General features: G+C 38.1%; 1 protein-coding gene and 1 long non-coding RNA gene across 6 annotated transcripts in view; one reads left to right on the top strand and one right to left on the bottom strand.

The window, feature by feature from the left end:
- LOC103471261 (A disintegrin and metalloproteinase with thrombospondin motifs 2-like) overlaps window positions 1-6862 on the bottom strand; it is a 128285-nt gene that overhangs the window by 86244 nt on the left and 35179 nt on the right. The window lies entirely within an intron of this gene.
- Window positions 4715-6862, top strand: part of LOC103471260 (uncharacterized) — a 33087-nt gene continuing 30939 nt past the window's right edge. Inside the window, exons 1-2 of the long non-coding RNA XR_534612.1 lie at window positions 4715-4828; window positions 5503-5608. This is a non-coding gene — a long non-coding RNA (uncharacterized LOC103471260). The remainder of the gene's footprint in view (window positions 4829-5502; window positions 5609-6862) is intronic.

The raw sequence follows: 6862 nt of genomic DNA, 5'->3' as shown, positions 1-6862 counted from the left end.
GATAGATAGATAGATAGATAGATAGATAGATAGATAGATAGATAGATAGATAGATAGATAGATAGATAGATAGATAGATAGATAGATAGATAGATTCAACAGGAAGTAGTGACAGTCAGGAAGGCCTAAAGGGAGGAAGAACATGGAGCATACAGAATCAAGGAAGGAAAGAAAACTGATTGAGGTGGAAGAGAATAGGAATAAAGAATGGAAATGCAAATATTCGTCAACTTAAAAATGCTTTATTGAAATATTCTAAAATATCTAATTATTATTATACATTATCAACAAGAATCTGAGAAAAACAAAGGACCAAAACACTGTGCAGACCAAACTCAGCTTTGCTGTGTACAACCAACATTTTGGATTTTGTGTGTGTGCGTGTGTGTGTGTGTGTGTGTTTTACATTATTGCCAACACAGATCATTGAGTTGACAGACAGATTTCAGAGCCAGAGGAGGGTTATTTGTCAGCACCACAATCTAGCTGACAGTTTTCACACCTTATCAAATAAAACAGGTAAACACACCTAAGGTTATCTGTGTAAAAATACCTCCTCAAATGTTTTTGCTCAAATCGGCTCGAGTGGGAATCATTTCCCTACAGATTTCTGATGTATACATTCCCARATTTTTAAAGGAACAACCTTCCAGATTTCTCTGTCCTTTTTTTAATTCATTTAAAATACAAAACACTATTGTTCAGTCTGACTTCATAGCACGTATTTCTGCAGCAGAGAGATGCAAAATCTAGTATTACAAACRAAAACTGGACAAGAGGACAGAAGTAAGACATGTGGGACACAGAGGGAAGGAAGGAAAGATACTAAGGAGGAAGAGAGTTATCATACAAGAAAAGAAAAAGAAAGGACACAAGGAAGGAAAGAAAGAAAGGAAGGGCAAGAGGGAGAAAGGATGGGTGCAAAATATGAAACAAGGATGGACACAAGGGAGGTTGGAATCAATTTAGGACAAATAGGCAGGAAGATAAGGGGAGTGAGACAATAATGGAAGGGCAAACAAAAGGAAAAACCCAAGGTGGGAAAAAGAAAGGACACTAGAAAAAAGACACTGGAAAGGGAAATATGCAAGGAAGAAGGGAATTCATAGACAACAAGAGAGGGAATAAAAGTCTAACAAAGCAAGTTATTTTCTAAAACTATTTTTTTTTTCTTACTGGTCCAGACGTGGAAAATACTGAAACCAAATTATATAATTCGAAAACTGCTTAATTAAGACTGTAGAAACCCTGGATTTCTCATTAACATCTCATATAAAATAAATCGTTTTTTCTTCTTTTTTTTTATTGGACGCACTGTAAGAAGAGAGGAGGAAATAAAAAATAAAATAAAAAAACAGAAAGGAAAAAAAAGTTGGAAGAAACAAAAACACAAAAGGACAGAGGACCAGAAGCAGCAGGTCAGCACTAATGGTCAGTGACATGGCACTGTGGCTGGGCTCGGCGCAGGCGTATGAACTGCTGAAATATTTACACAGCTTACAGAACGAGAGGCTCATTCACTTCAAATCAGCTGGAGCAGAGAGCGGCAGAGAGCTGGGCCACTCTTCCACCTCTTCACTTACTGAGGAAACAGCATGAAGTTCAAATGGATAGCAGCACATGAATAATGTGCCTGTGTGACTTTTTTTTTTTTGTTTTACTTATTCATTTTTGCCCAAGTGTGTCAGGATGCTCTCTTCATTTTGTTAGAGGTTTAAGATGAGGATGTGCAGAGTTGAGTATATATTTGACCCTGTTCAATTTAAAGGYTTATTTCTGCATCCTTAGTTATGCTTTGCTGAATTTTCTGGATTCCAGCTCAAAACCTYAATCGGGTTTCTTGGAACAAATTTCCTTTCCGTCTCTTTGCTAATCGCTAAATCAGTGGTTCTTAACCTTTTGTGAGGTACCGAACCCACCAGTTTCTTATGCGCATTCACTGAATCCTTCTGTAGTGATAAATAAAATATGATTTTTTTTTTTTTTCCCCAAATTGGGGTGACCCAACAAGAGTCTAGTTGGGTCACCCTAAGATCACTAATTCTTCTTAAAAGGTAGAGTATCTGAGAACAGTTCTTCAAAATATAGTCAGTGTTTTTAACAAAGTTGAGCTGACTGTCCAGGAACGACCCAAGATATTTAAAATTTGCCACAGTTTCAACAGGTTGACCATCGAGAGAAACTGGAACCACTTTAAGGTCTTGTTTAGATCATTTAATTAGCTCTACATTCTTAAGAGAATGAAAAATGTATTATGAATAATAAAGACTTTGCCGTATTCTGATTTAGTAAATTATATTTGTTGTGTTACCACCCCCACGGCACTAGAGGCAGTAGCAACCCTGAAAAGATGCGACTAAGGAGCAGATTTAGAAGTGCACCGACAGCTACAGAACTTGGTAAAAACGGTGAGCTTTGCTGAAGTACCGTATTTTCCGAACTATAAGGCGCACCTAAAAACCTTCAATTTCCTCAAAAGCCGACAGTGCGCCTTATAATCCGATGCTCCTCCGCAGCACTGAAGCAATGTAACGTGATCCTCTGCAGCAAGTGATGCAAAGCGGGGCGCGTCATCACGACTTTACACAAGTGTCTTTACCTCCGTGGCAGAGACTCYGCCGAACCCCTGAGACTGACTCATCGAACCCAGGTTAAGAACCACTGCGCTAAATCCTTCCAGACCTTTTCATAAGTCCAGATGTGGTGTAGGTTGGRGGACGCAGAACACAACGAACCACATCCAAACCAACTTAAATTCCAGAACTTCCACACCTTATCCTCCCCAACCAAACTGAGCAAAGTTAGTTCGTGTTTGCATGCAAGCAAWTCCACGTCTAAGCAGGCAAGCCCACGTGGGTGTGTGAAAATGAACTATCCAAGCTCCGAGGAACATTTCTTGTGTGTGTGTGCTTGTCAGCTTCAAAAAAACGCAGGTCAAATCACCAGGCACCTGACACAAGCCAAATCCACTTGCTGTTACCCTGACAACAGAAAACATAAACAATAACCAAAACTGTCTTGTTTTCTTAATAATCGCTCTGGTTAACTCCTCTCTTTGCCGATGTTNTCAAAAACATGTTCTTACATGACTGCTCTGGATTTCCATCTTCAATTCTGCTCAGGTTCCCTATTCATCCAAAAGAAGAAGCATCCCCACAGCAGGATGCTGCCACCACCATATTTCCCTAAAATATGGGAACATGGTTGTCATGCGACAAAATGTGCARAAGCACATTGCTTTRACACAAAAGGAGAAGAGCATTGCTCAAAGCAAAATTAAAACAAGAGGTGAGCTCATTAATAAATTAATGTTTAAAACACAACAATCATCGCCCATCTGAATTATAACTCCTTTCAGATTGCCGTCATGGATTACCTTAGATTTCTAAATAGCAATTTTTAATGATTTAAAAAAAAATCTATTTTGGACAATGCTAATATTAATTTATCAGCCAAAGAATGATGAACACAGAGATTAAATGACTGCATTCAATGCTCCGGGCTCATAGATGTTGKATTGGTCTATTATAGTTGATATGATCACTTACCTACCAACTCCTGAACAAAAAGATGGCAAAAAAAAAAAAATAAAATAAATATATGGTGACAATGTTCATTAAATAAATCACAAATTAAGGAGATTGCAGGTAGATTTTTATAAAAGCAGTTGAGACTTCTGTATGAGAAAAGGATTTGTATCTATGTTTAAATGTGTGTGTGACTAAATACAGTATATGTGTGTTTGTGTTCCAGCCCAAACAGAGAGAACACCAATAAGATCTGCCTTCGGATCGATCAGACTCAGACTGTGCATGAGTTGACAGACTGAGCCGGTTGTTCTTTTGATTGATCCGCCTTCTGTATTATGTGGGAGTGCATAAGCATTCATGTCTCTGTGTATGAAAGACAGAAACTAGCACAGTATAACATTTTTTTTAAGTCATGTCAAGTTCTTTCTCACATTGAGAAACCAGCCTCTGTCTTCTGATCAGAAACACCAGACAAGTAACGGAMAACGGGTGAGCCTTTACATTTCCTCCCTTCATGTAATACAACTAATGCCATCTGCTCTGGAGCCTCTACTCTCAAAAAATAAAAAAAAATAAATTAAATTAAAACCTCTCACGTGAAAATGTTTAAAACAGATTCAATGGAAATATTTTAGAAACTTACTCTTTCTGAAATATGTCAACCTTTTGGCTCAAATTAACACAATCACATTTAATGCTGTTTTTTTATGTTCCAAGTTAGTGAGGAAACAATGTGCTGGAGAGAAGCACAAACAAGTTACCGTGTATGTGTGTGCTTGTAAGTATGTGTGTATTTTATTTATTTATTTATTTATTTATTTATTTATTTATTTATTTCATGCAAACACATTTTCCAGCTTGTCCGTCTTAATCCATTCTTCCTACAGAGCAGCCAGCTGATCTTCACACGTAGCTGTTTGTGACTCAAACAGATTTTTCTGCTGCTCCGTCTCAGGTGTTTCTCGGGACGGACTGGTTCTCCCTCCTGTTGTCGCCCTTCTTCTTGCAAGTCCCTTTCCATGTTGAACCTTCTTYGTTAGATTCTGTTTCCTTCCTCGGGCCTAAACTGAAGACCTTCTCCTTGGCCTTGTTCTTCATGGTGGTCAGAGATGCTTCCAGCTTGTCGGCCCTTCTGAAGGCNTGCTGTTACCCTGACAACAGAAAACATAAACAATAACCAAAACTGTCTTGTTTTCTTAATAATCGCTCTGGTTAACTCCTCTCTTTGCCGATGTTTGTTTTCAGCAATGAGATCTTTTTGTTTTCTCTTTTGTTTTCTTCACTGCTGGAAGTCTAAGGTGGGCATAGCCACAGGCAAGGTTACAGCTACACAAGTGTGATAGCTTCAGTTTAATATTTGATTGTGGCTCCATACATACAACCATGTACACGGTCCTCAATAGGGGACTGGGGACTGGACTTCTGCTAATTTCAGCTGGATGTCTTTTTGCTCATCAGTGAGAAACTAATCAGCTCACAGGAATGATGTTCTTTGATAAGTTGTTCCAGAGTGAAAAATAGTTAAAGATAAATATTTTCTCTATCAGTGAGGTGTTTAAAACTTAAATCTGAAGAAGCACGGAACGAGCAGAAAGCGCTTAAAAAGAAGCTGACTTAGAAAGGATACCGACTTTCTTAATTATTATTTTTATAATAAGAATTATTAAACGTTCAACCTATGTCATTTTATTTTATTTTAAATGTTATTAATAATTAATGACATTCAAAGCAGTAATTATATAAAGTATATTTTGCATGCTAGTATCTTTTATATGTAGATTGTTAAAGAGAAATTGGACAAATCAGTATTGGCAGGTCAAAGCTGTAAAACATCTGAGAGCCAAAAATCAGCCAAGAAACTTTGAATGGTACATACCAAATGAATGCACTCATAAACAGACACTTGTCAAATCCCCTGTAAAAGTTATAAAGTTCTTAAATAAGGTTGGTTTGCCCCCTTATTTTATCTCAGCACAGATGCTGTGATAGACAGACAGGACAAAACTTTCAGCCCGGAGCCGAGAGCCAGTAACACTGTGGTGTTTGTGGTCAGCTTGGAGGACAGAAGCACTGGACATGTGAGCAAACATATCAAATGTGTGTTCTAGAGTTCATTTAGGTGAAGTCAGTCTATGGTTTCATATACATCTGCACCATTTTGCCATCTATCTCTGTCATAGTCCAGGGAACATGCCATGTTTTTGATTTGGCAAGTTCTTATTCTTTTTATGCATTGTTTTTTATTAATGTTTTTGTTTCCTGCTTCCATGTTTAGCCCTGTTATTTTAATAACAGGGCTAAACATGTTATTAAAATAACTGCAGTTCCTGCCATTTGTACAGAAACTGCGCAAATAGTGAGCAGAAACTATTTGCGCAGTTTTGTAACCAGCTTATTTCATCTGAACCTGCCAACACCTGTACACAGGGCTACGTAAAGGTGTCAGCAGACCTGACAAACATGCGTGTACGGCACCAGCTGCACCAAACCAATTGAGTCATTAGGCTACTGTTTTCACTACAGTCCAAGAAAGGGCAATTAGCCGTGTGGTACTTGAGAGCGGTCCGCAGAATATATTTTCAAAGTCTTAGTTTCAGAAAAGCTAGACTCAAGTTGTTTTTCCAAGACCAAAACCAAAACCACAGCTGCAACATCAGTTTTTAACTGCAACTCAGAGTGAAAATCCTAATAAAGTTTTTTTTTACCTTGAAAGTTTTGGTGCTGCTTCCTGTGCCTACATTCTTAAGTTTCTGTTCACCTAAATGTTGCAACTGTGAGTGCACCTACCTAAGAGAGTTACACTCACCAGTGCAGCTAGTTAGTCTAGAGCCGTGTTATGGATTAGCTTGCTAATGAACTACTGTCGGTAGATCTGTCGGTAGCAGACTCTGTAATAACTGTGTTATGGTGTCCATAATGGCTTCACATTGGGTTTGCTTTGGTCTTGGACAAGATCTTGCGTCTCCTAAAGTATTGGTCTTGGTGTAATTTTGTCCAGAGGTGGTCTTGACTAAATCATTAGTGGCAATAATGAACATTTTATGATCTTTCTAATAGGAATCAAAGAAAAAGAAGATAAGTCTAAGTAAATTCTCAATAGTATTTCAGTGAAAATGTTGTGTCCCTGGGCTCTCTGGTAGATAAATGATACAAAGGCCTTTTTCTTCCTCTGCTAAAGCTTTTTTACTCCTGGTCTTTCTTTTTTGCCATATCTCCTGACTACCAGTAGTTCATTTTTGTCCTCTGTAGAGGACATTTCTAAACTTGAATATCTCCCACCCCCTGCATTCTACTGAATTAATTCCTTTTGGTATCTACAGAGGACATTTAGG

The sequence above is a fragment of the Poecilia reticulata genome, linkage group LG10 (genome assembly GCF_000633615.1).
Source record: "Poecilia reticulata strain Guanapo linkage group LG10, Guppy_female_1.0+MT, whole genome shotgun sequence".
Taxonomy (NCBI): Eukaryota; Metazoa; Chordata; class Actinopteri; order Cyprinodontiformes; family Poeciliidae; genus Poecilia; species Poecilia reticulata.
This window is presented reverse-complemented; position numbering and strand designations above follow the sequence as displayed.